General features: G+C 49.9%; 1 protein-coding gene across 3 annotated transcripts in view; it reads right to left on the reverse strand.

Annotated features, from left to right (window-relative positions):
* The window catches only part of LOC139748203 (serine/threonine-protein phosphatase 4 regulatory subunit 1-like), a 360,191-nt gene that overhangs the window by 117,792 nt on the left and 226,776 nt on the right, over nucleotides 1-15,623 (reverse strand). The window contains exon 1 of one of the 3 annotated variants that reach the window (XM_071661028.1): nucleotides 12,771-13,461. The exons of the other annotated variants lie outside the window; for them this stretch is intronic. The gene's annotated coding sequence lies outside the window, so the exon portion shown is untranslated. Of the gene's footprint in view, nucleotides 1-12,770; nucleotides 13,462-15,623 lie in introns of those variants that run through there. 3 annotated transcript variants of the gene reach the window in all.

The following is a 15,623-nucleotide window of genomic DNA, read 5'->3' on the forward strand; positions in this document are numbered from 1 at the left end:
CTCCGCTTCACCTCCCACCCGCGTAACCCTCACAACTCCCCGTTACAAGGTCGTCCACGTTCATAAATGAAACAACAAAAATCTTTCACAGTAATTCTGGCAATTACGATGTTTCCTCCAAGTCCCTCCGGCAGGAGAGTTTGCCCGTGTCTATAAAAATCCCCTTCAGTCAACTCTCTACACTCGTAGCATTTCCGTCACCAACTCTCTATACACGTAACATCTCCGTCACCAACTCTACACACGTAACATCCTCGTCACCAACCCTTTATATACGTAACACACCTGTCACTAACTCTCTAAGCACGTAACATCTCCGTCACCCACTCCCTATACACGTAACATCTCCGTCACCCCCACGTAGTAACATGAGCCATATTTCCATCAACACGTACAGACGTACCACTGAGATAAATTTCCTTAATTCATCTAGAAGAGAATCTTTCCAGGACTTCCCATGTCCAATAGGATTTGGAGATGCTTAACGTCCTTGTTTAATTCATCTTTCTTTCTCCATATCATTCTGGAGTCTAAAACTCTCTGCAGATATCTCTGCCCTTTGTCAATCCCGTCCTTCTCTGACACAGCATTCAATTAAACTAGAACTCACTGGGAGAGTCTTAGGCATACCTTAAAACTGCTTTCATTTCTAGCAGAGGAACTTTTATATAATCTCTGATACCTTAACTACAGGGCAAGTATAGGGTTCCAGGCCAAGGACGTGACGTGGCCATGACTCGACCAGAGGAGCGGACATGTAAACAATCTCTTCCTCGCTAAATACATCGGTTTGCTCTGATATCGGTACGTCGACCCCTCGGGTACGACGGCGTAGTCTTGATGCACGACGGTACGACCCTGGTGCACGACGGCGCGGTCCTGGTGCACGACGGTACGACCCTGGTGCACGACGGCGCGGTCCTAGTGGACGACGGTACGCCCTGGCACACGACGGCGCGGTCCTGGAGCACGACGGTACGACCCTGGTACACGACGATACACCATTGAGAACGACTACACTCCTGACGCACGACGGGTTATATCATCCGACTTACGGGTCGTACAGTCGTCCTCCTGGAGGTGTATATGGAAGCTAGTGAGGCCAACCACGCCCCTCCCCTCGACCCCCCCCACGACCACACAGCAGCACGCCAACACAACCCCCCTCCCTCTCCCACCAGCACCAGCAGCATCATGTCTTTCACCTCACACTAAACCTGGTCCTGAACGCTGAATGTTTCACGAGCGATCGATTATTTAAGGTTAAATACTTGATGGGGCGAAGTGTTAACGCCCGCCCATCGCATGAGCCTCCCCCAACCCCCCCTCCAAAAAAAAAAAAAAAAAACAGGCCTGCCTGGGTATAAGGCAGTGAAGACCCCCCCCCCGTCAACTTGTCTTACTTCCAATATCATTTCGGGGATAAATAAGGCATCGCCTCGACCTCACAAGGGTGGCTAATCATGAAGTGAGGGGATTCGAGTGTATTTATGATCCGCCGCGGTGTGGCGCATTCAACGCGCCGCCAGGGGTCCAGCCAGCAGCACGGGTTCGAGTCCTGGTAGAGGCGGCGGTCACTCTGCATTCAACCCAGCCGTTCATCCCTTTCGAGAGGTTGGTCGATAAAATGCATGCCTGATTATGGCTAAGACAAATATATGGCAGGTGTAACCAGACTCCACCTGCTCGTGGTTATCCCACGAGTGAAAAATCACATCTATCGAGTTTGTACATCACTGGGAGTATAGTCAAGTCAAAGAACTTCTCAGTTCAAAGGAGTCTACATTTCCCTGCTACTGGAAGAAACGCAGCCTTTGGATAGGAAAAAAAACACTGGGTAAAACCACAACAGAAACAGGTCCTGGGGGGGGGGGAAGGGATTGTAACTATGCATACATAAATCATGTAACGTAAATGAGTTAACACTGATTACGTCATTTAGTCGCCCGCATCCTCTCAGCTTTGTATATATATATATATATATATATATATATATATATATATATATATATATTGTCTGGATACAGACAAGCTTGTGTGTGTGTGTGTGTGTGTGTGTGTGTGTGTGTGTGTGTGTGTGAGTGAAGTTTGCACGGATCCATACACGGGGGGGGGGGAGACCTCCCCTTACACTGTGTCCACTGGGGTATCATGTAGAGGCAGGGTGGTGCGAGGCGCGTTACGTCGTCGTAAGCAAGGGCAGTATGAGCAAAGTGGTGAGACTAGGGGGGGGGGGAAGGTGTGAGGTGGAAAGTGTGGTAGACAGAGTGGTATGGGGGCTGGTGTGGTGGTAGGCAAGGGCGGCGTGTATATAGGTGGGCGGTGTGTGTGTGTGTGGTAGGGGGGGGGGTGATAGCGAGCTATGTGACATGGTGGTGATATGTAAGGGATGGGAAGGGAAGGCTGGATGGGTGGGGTGGGTCTTGGCGATAGTGGTGAGGGGGGGGGGGTCTTGCTCATGCTGTGCGGGGGGAGGGGGGGATCTCTGCCTTCACCCCCTATATCGATCCCGCGCGGTCACTGCTCCCAGGGATGGACCTGCCGTGTGTGTGTGTGTGTGTGTGTGTGTGTGTGTGTGTGTGTGTGTGTGTGTGTGTGTTCACAAGAGCAGCCATGCCTGGCCAGGCCAGGATGGCTTCTACACCAGCAGTGTAAAGTTCCCTCCACCACTGTACGTAAGGCACCACCCCCCTCCCCAACAAACCCCTCCCGGAGGGAAGGAGTAAGGGGGGGGGGTATACCTCAGCATAGCAACAGAGGGGCCCCGGCACACCAGGTTTCCCCTCATTTACCCCTCTCTTCCCCCTCGCTCTAGCCCCCCGCCGCACACATAACTCCGCCCCCTGATAGTGACCGACACTAACTCTCCTCCCTCCCTCCCTGGGCCTAACATTTACTCCCCTCCTCCTATCCTACCCTCCAAGGGCTTGAACTACCACGTGGCAACAGCTGCTCCCCCCCTCACTTCTCCTAAACACCCCCTCTCCCCCTCACAGGGTGTTAGCCCCCCAACTCTACTACTCTCAGCCCCCTCAACACCCGTGCCGCCATCGCAACACTCTCCTGACACACCCTCCCCCATTACCACCACCACCACAAAACTCCACTGACCCCCTGCCACCACCACAACATACTCCCCTTACCTGCTTCTACCACCACAATATCCTCCTGACCCCCTTTTACCACCAATAGCAACACTCCCCTGACCCCCATCCACCACCACCACACCACACAAGATGCACCACACCACCACATGAATCAGTAGTAGTAATCATGTTGGTACCGCCACACTCAGGCTGGGTTGCAGGTACTCGTGCTGGCTGGTCCACGACTCCAACTTATCACAGTGCACAGGGTGACTGACTGAGAATTACCCCTACGCGCCGTATCGCTCTATACCCGACTGCCCGAAAATGTATAGGGAGATGGATTATACCAACCGTACGTGTATATATATATATATATATATATATATATATATATATATATATATATATATATATATATATACGACAGGAATAACATTCAGCATCCACCATGATATTCCAGTATACCACATGTTGTGAGACGTGTCCTACAGATTCGTGGGTGTGGTGTGGGAGACCATTCACAAAGAAGCTTGCCCCAAACACTTCATTCAAAATGTCACACCGTTACGTAACACGCTCACTGAGGCTCATCCCCCCCACCACCCCACACAGAGACACACACACACACACAACAACCCCACCAAGTCCCCTACACCCACCCCCTCCGTTGGACCTTTTGTGCAACGCTGTATCCTCCTCCTCCTCCTCCTCCTCTTCGCCACGGACCACACAGCAAGGAAAAGACCAACGCAAAGCATAAACAGCAGACCCCACCCAATTTTCAACTATTTTTTGAGACAAAAATTAATATAATCAATCACGCTACTAACTTAGCTCTTCCTCATCTCCCTTTACAATACATTTCCATCAAACTGCCTCCCTCCCCCGAACCAACACCTATCCCCTCTACCTCCCCCCCATCCGAGTTCCACCCATCCACCTGCCACTAGCCACGGCATCCCACCTGCCACCACTGCTGCCCACCGTCCTAACACCACCGGTGGGCGGCGCCGACCCAGTCACCACCACAGGGTTGACCCAGCTATATAGCAGCGACCCATCTCCACTAACCTATCAATCTAAAGTTGGGGCCCAAAACAAAAATCAATCGTCCAGCATTGTTCAGGTCATAATGACGTACTACCGAACGTAGCTGGGAATGGTGGGGCGGGGGCGGCGGCGGGGGGGGGGAGGGAGGGGGTGGGGTAAAGGAGAATACACGTCATATGTGAGTTAGGAAAAAATATATTTTTTGGTTTTCCAGCCAAACACACCGAAGCGACTCGCCTACAGCTACAAAGGCACACAGAATGAGCTGTTCTCTCTACGGGCGCCCGAAACACTTAACTAACCAACAGTGTGGTGGTGCTACACCTTCCTACACTATGGTAGTAAACAACACTATGACATGAAACCACCTACAATATGGCACTAAACTACATCATGGAACTACATACACTACTACATCAAAATACACAATGACACCAAACTACCTTCACCATGGCATTAAATTACACCATGACAGTTAACCACCCACACTATGGCAGTAAACTACCCACACTATGGTAGTAAACTACCCACACTAAGGCAGTAAACTACCCACAACAATCAACAACGTCCAGATCATAACTTAAGTCATTGATGGTGCTCGTCTTTCACATGTAAACAAACATAACGTAATATACATTTTCGATATATATGTATTTACTGAAAAATCAAGGACGCATCCATTTACAGTTATATTTCAGAATGAAGTTTATTTGTCAGAGTAATATCTGTTCCTTGATCACAGCTGCTACGAGAGCTACGGTGTATGCTGAGTCACAACTGGGTTGTTACAACACCATCATTTATCTCCTCTGAAGCATTTACCAGACAATGCATTCGTGTGTGTCACTCAATCCTGCTGCGAGAACTACTGCTTATGTGACAGTCACAACTGGCTCGTTATAACGCCTCGTTATCTCTTCTTGCAGCAGACACTAAACAATGCAACTTCATTCACACGTCATGCGTGAACGTGGCTCTTTCTTATGCAATGAGGAAATCCCGTTGAGAACTGTATCCTGTGTATGTATGGTGACCCTCTCGTCGCAGAACGTCAAATAATCAACACTGGGTTTCATACGTCGAACGCCAGCCCTCTCTCTTCAGTCTTGATAACTACCAAAGACTTATGCACACGTCGGTGCGACCCTTCAGCAAGACGGTACGACCCTTGAGCACGACGGTTCGCCCAGTGAGTTCGCCGGTGCGAACTTCAGATACTAAGGCGGGACCTTGAAACACGATCCCGGCCCTTCTAGATAAGGTCTAAGACCACGCTGACGTACGAGAGGGTCGTACGTATCATTGTGGAGGGAGGGGGCCAACATGGCACCAGACTCTGCAGAACGACCTCGTCAATATACCCGTGTGACGAGACGAACTTCACTATAACTATGATGACCTCCACAACCTGAAACTACAAGCCCTCGTCATCCTGTCCACCCACAGACAGGTGAAGACCCCGTCTCCGCAAGAGACGTGTGGTCCGTTGCTGTAACGACCTCTCTCTCTCTCTCTCTCTCTCTCTCTCTCTCTCTCTCTCTCTCTCTCTCTCTCCTTGTGGTTCTCGCACGTAATACAGTCAAACACACACGGTACAGCGGGAGAGGATACAGTGTTGTCAACATGACGCCTCTGTAAGCCTGAGTCTCGCTGAGGTAAGAGAAGCAACTCGACCCTCAACCGATCCTACAACCTATTTTGTACTGTGCAGGAAGGAAGGAAGGAAGGAGGGAGTTTCTGACACCCGTCGTGGGGGGAGCGCTGCGCCCCGTGTCTTGTATATCTTCCACAATCATATAAACTTCTTAAATTCTATCCACGTCGCCTGAACCAACCATGTCTTCGTTCATTCTATTCCAGTCCATCTACCACTATCATACCATGCGAGCAACCCTTCAAAAATCCCTTCTTACGAGTTTCCTTGATCAATTTCGTGTTAGGTCCTCAGGCTGCTTTAACCCTACACCTCCCGAAGTGTGTGTGTGGGTGTGTGGGTGTGTGTGTACGACCCAGGGTGGGTCGTGGGGGGCACGGCAGGAGGAGAGGGACAATCAATAACTGATCTATTTTAATCCCGAAGACTGGAGTGGGTGGGTGAGGCAGGCACGGGTCACGCCCACGTATATGTCAGCTACGGGGAGGGTAGATGGTGCGGTGGAGGAGGTGGTGTGTCTCTCCCCTACACCCACACACACACATCCACCCACACGGCAGAGCAGCGCCGCAGCTGACTCCCGCCCCCGGACCGCGCCAGAGGCGCACCTGCACGTGCTCACGTGACGGACGACACGTGGTCACACGTTCCCTGGAAGCTCTGAAGCCCCTGGTCACTTCCCGTTACCAGCACGGGGTCACATCCTTCCCAGAACACACCACACCCTAACACACACACACACACACACACACACACACACACACACACACTACAGCACAAATAATACAACACCTACAGTAAATACAATAGTTTATACTAAACCACCTTATTGTTTCTCATTCTTAAAATACAACACCTACAGTTATTACAGAAGTGCATACGAAACCAACCTATCATTTCTCTCATTTTTCAAAATTAACGTCTAGAGTGAATACAGTGGCAGTTAATACAAAAACCCATCGTACTTCTTCTCTCACGGCTCTTACTCACGTGAGTGACCTACTACAGTTGACGAACGAAGTGACTCACAGAAACAGGGGAGGGGGGGGGAGCGTGACAGCCTGACTCACGGGCTAACCCCCTTCCACCCACATGAGTCACTCAACAGCGTCGTAAAATAAGTTATCAAGAGGACGTCCATTCTCGTGAGTCAGTCGTCATGGGGGTGAGTAAGGTACGGCGGACGCCCACACCCAGTGAGTCATTCACCAGGAATGACGAACATGGGGCAACCGACTCCCTCGTGAGTCAACAGGAGACCCCAAAACCAATGGCACGAGTCAAAAGGCACCGGACACCCGCCTTCAAAGTCACTCGGCTCGTGCATGAATACCATCGGACACCCATCCCCCATGAGTCACCATGAATAACTCACATACCCAAGACGCTCACCCACGTGAGTCACCTACGAACAACCAACATTAACACCACCTCCCCCAAATCGCTCCAACTTCATGAATAACAAAAAGGAAACCCAACCCAGTGAGTCACCGTGAATGATGACTCACACACGGCAACTGACCCATGCAGTCACTCAATACAGAGGACTCATGCGGGTCATCCCCCCACCTTGAGTCAGTTACATCATCGGTGAGTCAGGAAGGCACTTCTCACCTACTGACTCGGGATGGGATGAGTAACCTAAATTTCAAGTTTCTAGCCCAGCGATGATGAATACTATACTCATGGGTGATAAATATAATACACGGGGATGATGAATACAATACCCGAGGATGGTGAATAAGATACACAGAGGATGATGAATACAATACCCGGGGATGATGATTAAGATACACAGTGGATGATGAATACAGTACCCGGGTCACGTGCACATAACCCGGGCCCGGGGTCCATACTTGCATGGCTGTTGGGACAGATTAGGTCACGTCAGGTTGGGATGAACTGGGTTTGGTTTAGGTTAGGTTTAAGTTGGGTTGGGTTCGGCTACGTTAAGTCAGGCAGGGTTAACTTGGGTTCGGCTAGGTTAAGTCGGGTAAGGTTAATCTGGGTTACGCTCGGTTAAGTCACGTTGAGATGGGTTTGGTTGGGTTAAACTGGGCTAAGGTACACTCCTAACCTAAACAGACCCAGAAAATAATAAATCACGCCCCCACCAACCCCAAAAACCCCTATGAACCCCCATGTACATCCTCCTCCAAGTCACTTATGTTTACTCCACTCGCCTACATCTTTTAAGAGATCGAAATACATTAAAAAAAAAAAAAAAAAAAAAAAAAACTCGCGAGATCCAATCCAATCGTATTTCTACAAACCACATAATGATCCGCCAGTCCCCAATCACCTCTCTAATCTGACCACCCTAATCCAACTTACAAACGTCACAAGAAAGAGATCAACTTGAATCAATCTATTTTTCATTACCTGTACTTGTGTTTTAGTATGAATGAGGAATGTTTCTTGTCCGTCCATGTGAACCGATTCTGTAAGTTTGATTAAGTGACAGTGACCAAAACACCAGCGGTGGGCATGACGCGCGCCTGACCTGCCTAAAACCAGGTCAAGTTGAAGCGCGACCTTCATACCCTGTGTGCTGACCCCCTTACGTGTACCGCCCAGTACTGTACATGTATCGTTAAGCGTATGACTACAGACAGGGGAATCTGTTGTTTACAAATAGTCATACACTGCTGAAATGGGTTGTTTACAAACATTATACTGCTGAAATGGGTTGTTTACAAACATTATACTGCTGAAATGGGTTGTCTATATACAATTCTATAATTGGTTGTTTGTAAGTATTCATACACTGCTAAAAATGGTTGTTTTTAAGTATTTACACTGGTGAAAGTGGTTGTTTTTAAGCATCTACACACTGGTGAAAGTGGTTGTTTTTGTGGAAGTATCCATACACTGCTGAAATTTGCTGTTTTAAAGTATTTGCTTAATGTCAATCTCAGATCCTTTACATGCGTACTATCTATCACCATTCCGTCTGCCTCACGTTCAGTACTTGCTGTGGTATAGCCTTCATCACTATCCTCATGCAATGAAACCGCATCTGGAAGAGAAACCACACTCTGGCAAGGAGTCGATCCTCCTCCCTGCGACTGGAAGCTTCCACAAAACTCTGGCCTCTTCACCTACCCCAATCCCACCCCGCATCAGGCAAGATACCCATCGCATCGTACCTTAATTTCTTTCTTTTTTTTCGCACATGTGAAGCTTACATATTTCTTTTTCACTCAACAAAGCTTTCACAAATGGACCTTCCATTCTCCTACCTTGTGACATTCAGTTTAAATCTTCCCGCAACAGTTCCTTCTTCACTTTAATCGCAAATGCCTTAACTTTGTCTATAGCAAAATGCTATCACCTTACACAATATGTCACCTTTTCAAAAGGTTAAAGTTTCCACATCCGTTCGCACTCAGGCCCTTGCTCCATCAGAGCGACCACATTATATTCCATCTTTGCTCCTCTTCCCATCCAGCCAACAGCAGAGGATCATCAGACAACACGAGTAAGCAAGGAACTGACACATGGCGACGCTACATCGCCAAAGACTCCTGCATGTAGTCATAATTCAACCCACCATCAATATCACAAGTTTCACCTCCCCGCGTTCGCCAAGCCTTCATAGCAATTACAGAACTTGTCCTCCAGTTACGAAAATTGGCTCCTGTTTGTTCATAGCTCTTTTATGGTTGTCCCTATCAAAAAAAAAAAAAGGCGACTGATACCATTATTCACAATTACCTCCCACTGCCCCGTGTGTACTCCTTTTCCTAGAAGACTGATGCACCATTAGTTAAACGCCCACTGCCAAAGCCAAACTTGAGTGAGTCATGCATTTAACTGTGTTTTTCCAGGGGGTGGAAGGGACTACGCATTCTATTAGTTCTGGTTAACGTAGCAACGACTGACGTCAGAACTAAACAGGTCGATAATAATTGTGGCAACCGACTTATCATCTCCATCCAAAAGGCAGGGGCACTGAGAAGTTCGTGGCAGCACAAGATCACCCGATCTTACTGAATTATTAAACGTAAGATTAACGAAACGTTTCTGTTAGTTTAGGCTGCCCTTCAACACGTTTTTGTCCTACAACCAGAATGTTATGATTCGTTAAGACACTTTGGTTTTCACTCATTTGCACACAGACATCCTAGTTTATATGTAGTATGGAATATGAGTTAGTCAACACTGAGGTGGAAATGCTCCACTAGTTGCGGCACTCGGTCCACAGTCAACCCAGCTGTTCATCCTCCCCTAAGGGTTCGTTGACAATAGTGGATACACGGCTTATGCAAAAGCGTAAATATGTGTTCGTTGTCTCCGAGTTCTCCCGGGAGATGTTTTTTTTCAGCGTTAACTGAGGAAATCTTTCATGTGAAACAAGAGCTGAACTTCCCACAGTTCTTAACCAAACCTTATTTCACAATATTCCTCTCAGCACATCCACACACTCTCTTCTTCACTCGTGTTTTTGTAGCTCGCTTCACTGATCACTTAAGCAATCCTCTCCTCACCCAAATGACGGATGTAATTACCTATGTGTAATTTACAGTCGGGGAGGGGGGGCCATCATTTTTAAAGTAACTACGGCCATTATTCGTTTCTTCCTGACGCTGTTTTCCCTAAGCGTGTATATCTATCTATCTATCTATCTATCTATCTATATATATATATATATATATATATATATATATATATATATATATATATATATATGACTGATGCATCGCGTGTAATGTCTGTCTGACACCCTAAATGTTTACAGGAAGTATCAAAGACCTGAACCTCACGGGGAATCGTGACCCCCTCATGTCAGGTCAGCTGGCCAGGTCAAGTCACCCGGGCCCATCCCTGACTGTGAGTGTGGGGGGGTGGGAGTAGAAGAAGACCCCCCCCCCCCTCCCACCTCCCGGGGACTTCCACAAAGGTTGTCTCCGTCGCCCCCCCCCCCCCCTCAGATTAGTGCCCCTCTAGTAATGGCAATGATCCCAGTGTCTCTCTACGCTTCCAACACTGACCCCCGCCACCCCAACACCACCTCTCTCTCCACACTCCCACACCGGTAATCTGAACACGTCCCTAAAAGTAATCCCAGCCTCACCCCCCGTGCTCCAACTAGTAATCCCAGCTTCTCTCCACACTCCCACCAGCAATCCCAGCTTTTCTCTCCACGCTCCCACCAGTAATCCCAGCTTTTCTCTCCACACTCCCACCAGTAATCCCAGCTTCTCTCAACCTTCTTGGTAATAATCTCACTCTCTTCCGTCGGTCCCAACAGTAATCCCAACCTCTCCCCAAGCTCTAACATTAATCCCAGCCTCTCCTCAAGCTCCAACAGTAATCCCAACCTCTCCCCAAGCTCTAACATTAATCCCAGCCTCTTCCCAAGCTCTAACAGTAATCCCAACCTCTCCCCAGCTCTAACATTAATCCCAGCCTCTTCCCAAGCTCTAACAGTAATCCCAACCTCTCCCCAAGTTACAACATTAATCCCAGCCTCTCCCCAAGCTCCAACATTATTAATCCCAGCCTCTCCCCAAGCTCCAACATTATTAATCCCAGCCTCTCCCCAAGCTCCAACATTAATCCCAGCTTCTCGCCAGTAATCTCGGCTCCTCCCCACAGTAACCCCTGCTTGTGAACACGTCCCTGCACCTTCCCTTCCCGGAAGCACGTGCTCTCTGCCTGCGTGTGAGCACGTCCCGTGCAGCTGCGGCCGGTGCAACGGTCGGGCGTGCAGCAGCCCACCTCGTCACGGTCAGGCTGGCAGCTTCCCGAGGTCACTCATGCACTCACACTCAGCTGGGCCAGCCAGACGAACCCCTCATCATGTATGTAAAATCCCGGTGCAGCCTCATCGCCACCACGGCACCGACACATACAATATGTAAACACGGTAATGTCTCTCGCTCTACCTAGTTTACCATCCTGTTCTTGCCTGTATATGGTGTGGGACAACAGGAGGCTTAAAATATGACCCTGTTACAGACGATCAAGTCTTGTGTTATCTGCCCTTCCCATGTACTGTCCACCAGCAAATATCTCCCACAGTTCATCAGGTCTTTTGTTACTGTCTTTCTCATGTACTGTCCACCAGCAGATAACTCTCTCATAGACCATCAGGTCTTGTGTTATCTCCTTCTCATATACTGATCTCCAGCACGTAACCTCAACACAGACGATCAGGCCTTGTGCTATCTGCCCTTCCCATGTACTGTTCTCCAGCAAATAACCTCGTTATAGACCATCATATCTTCTGTTATCCGTCCTTCCCATGTACTGTCTGTCCTCCAGCAAGTAATCTCGATAGAGGCCATCAGGCTATCAGGTCTCCTGTTATCTGCCCTTCCCATGCACTCGGCCACTGGTCTGGCACTGACGCTTCCCAAAGGTTGGAGTGCTGGCTTCTGTTTATGTATGGAAGATTCAACAAACTTATTACGAAATGCTGACGTTCATATGGATGACTATATCCTTGAGGATATGGATGAGCTGGATCACTGACGTTATGGCAGGGGTGTGGATGGATAGGCCGAGAACCGATTTTATGGTAGGGTGTGGATGTAGAGGGTGAAGAGTGACCTTGTGGCAGGGGTGTGGATGTAGAGGGATGAAGAGTGGCCTTGTGGCAGCGGTGTGGATGTAGAGGGTGAAGGGTGACCTTGTGGCAGGGGTGTGAATGTAGAGGGATGAAGACTGACCTTGTGGCTGGCGTGTGGATGTAGAGGGTGAAGACTGACCTTGTGGGAGGGGTGTGGATGTAGAGGGATGAAGAGTGGTCTTCTGGCAGGCGTGTGAATGTAGAGGGTGAAGACTGACCTTGTGGCAAGGGTGAGGGCTGACCTTGTGGCAGGGATGTGAATGTAATGGGGGAGGACTGACCCTGTGGCAAGGGTGTGGATGTAGAGGGATGAAGACTGACCTTGTGGCAGGGGTGTGGATGTAGAGGGATGAAGACAGACCTTGTGGCAGGGGTGTGGATGTAGAGGGGGAGGACTGACCTTGTGGCAGGGGTGTCGGGCGTGGTTGGCGGAGTCGGCAGTGCTGCAGCCGGTGGTGGGTCGGTGGTGTGAGAGGGTGGGAGAGTAATACCCACGTGGTCACCTTTAATGCTAGTGGTTGAGGCAGTAGAGGAGAGAGCACGGGCCTAGCCGGCCATAGGCGGGAGTTGTGTCGCGAGGTGGTAGGCCTGGCAAGCGGAGGCGGGCCAGCAGCAGCGTGGGTGAGTCAGATGATGGTGGGCCTGCGTGGCCCGGCCGCCACCACCAGCCCGCCACCACCACTCGCCGCCCTACCATACCACCACGTAGGCCTAGCGAAGGGCCCCTCCGGCCGCAGCCCACTGGTCACTATCTGCTGCATCACGTGAACGTAAGATGGCTCAGCTGCCCGTGCCAGGGCAGCCACGTTCGCCGACGGCACAAGGGCCTTTCCTCGGGTTGCCCAGACTTCCGCCACTCGCACAACATGGCCACGATTTTGGGAGGGTGAGGGCGCGCGCGACCCCCTCCACCAGGCATGTGGCGTCCCCCTTGCCAGGGCCCAGCCCTAACGTCTCCTGCATCACCCCTCCAGCACACCCACTGAGAACCCCGTCCAACCCTACACATCACGTATATCCCGAGTCACTTACGCCGCAATTACGAACGGAGGCGGCGGCAACCGCCCTCCTCCTACCACGGCTCACACCACACTGGCCGCGCGCGTCGTAGTACACTGCTTCCCTCCCTCCCTGCCCACCCTCCCGCGGGGGCCCCAGACCCCCGCTCATTGCTGATTCCTCTCTCGCCGGGATTTTCTTGCCTCACATATCTGTGCTTTCTTCGCCAGGCTGGACGTAGCGCTCCGTCCGAGCACAGCCACAGCCAGCCCACCGGACCCGAGGCTCCCTCTTCCCGCAAACCCCGCTTACCTCACCCTCCCTTCCTCATCCTTGTACCCTCACCCCTCATTCTTCAAGTGCTGACCTCATAACTTCTTCACCCCTCACCTCGGGCCCCTCCCGTCCGTTCCTATCCTGCCTCTCATCCTTAAACCCTTGCGCCGTTACTCATTTCTGCTCTCATTACTCTCACTGCTTCCCTCCCCATCAGCTCTCTACCCTCACACGCTTACAACTCCATCGGATGCCTTGATACCGACTCTCTCACCCTAATAACTACTCCCTAACAAACGCTCATCTGTCCCCATCACACTGTATTCCCCGCTCCAACCTCATACATGTTTCCTGCATTCACACTTGTCCCTAATACCTCATACTTTCGCTCCTCACCCGATATATCCTATATATCAAATCCCGTTCTTCTATACTAGTACCTATACCCTCATTCCTCCTCAACCCATACCAATTATCATACCCTCATAAAAGTCCCTCTCACCCTCATAGCAGACATCATACCCTCGTGCCTGCAACCCTCACCCACGTCAAATTCCTTGCCAATAGGATGTCTGTATACGGGTCTGGCAGCCTCCTTGACGCTGTAAGACCAGAATGAATACAAAGAAGAGGAACAAAACTAATTTCCTCACATAGATGTTATCCTTATAAAAAGATTCTCTCTCTCTCTCTCTCTCTCTCTCTCTCTCTCTCTCTCTCTCTCTCTCTCTCTCTCTCTCTCTCTCTCATAATCCGGAGATGAAATAGTCTTCGGAATGTTTGATAATTTCGATAACATAACACGATCATTTCTTCACGTCAAAGAGAAAAACACTGTCCATCAACACATGGCATGAAATTAAAGGGAAGACGTACGTACATGTACGGAAGTTCAAACGTTTCTTCAGCGGTGGAGTTGCTGTTCAACTCCAGAACCAACCATCATCAGGCAACGTCATGAAGGAGACTACCAATTCGTGCGATTCTGGACGAGACAAATATTCTAATGATACTATCACTGAATAGCCTATTTTACGGTATCCTAAAATGCATATACTTTAACTGTTATACACACAAACACATGGAACAGATCAAAATGCGCTCTTCACTCATCTTTTCCTTCAAAAATCGTATATGTGTACTCTACACATGGTGTCCTTCACAGCTATTTTCCTGCTACGAGGGGTGGTGGGTGGTAAGGAGCCTTCCGCTTTACCGCTATCCTGTCTCCATCTATAGAGGTAGGTGAGGAAGAAGCCTTCCGCTTTACTGTCCTGTCTCCAACTATATCAATCAGGAATGTGGGATATTAATAGAATCCTGCTCAAGATAAAACCTTGTTGTGGACCATCAGGGGTAATAGCAACACTGGGACCTGTAGCTGTATGTGTGTGTGTGTTGCCTCCCAGTACCTCCCCTTCCCGTCAAGGAGAGGAAGGCCAAGCGTGTGAGAACGAGGGGCGACCCTCGTCAGCCCTCTGACACCAGTGTGGCTGTAGTGGATCAGGGTCATTCACCTCTTACCAGGAAGCAAAGTGACGACCAAACTAGGTGTCCCAGGCGACCATTGGCCGATCTGGGTCGTACACAGAGTGCCCAAGCTCTTCCCTGAACCCCTTACATGACAGACGCCCCCAACATACGAAGCTGCGGTGGGTTAGCGTTACCGACTGTGAGCCCGCAAGGGCCCCGCCCGGGGTCGGACTTGGATGGATGGGGTTCGAATCCCGTGCGCGACAGTCAGCCTACACTTAACCCATGTGTTCATCCTCACCTTGTGGCTGGTCCATGAATAGGTACCTGGTTTAGGCTGGTGTGTGTGTGTGTGTGTGTGTGTGTGTGTGTGTGTGTGTGTGTGTGTGTGTGTGTGAGGGGAAAGATTTTTACAGCCGTTTCTTATGTAATTAGGAGTCAGGTTGTGGCATGTCGACTGTCCTGCATTACTTCCTCCTCCACTAGCGATCAGGCCGGCAGCCTC

The sequence above is a fragment of the Panulirus ornatus genome, chromosome 73 (assembly GCF_036320965.1).
Source record: "Panulirus ornatus isolate Po-2019 chromosome 73, ASM3632096v1, whole genome shotgun sequence".
NCBI classification, from domain to species: Eukaryota; Metazoa; Arthropoda; class Malacostraca; order Decapoda; family Palinuridae; genus Panulirus; species Panulirus ornatus.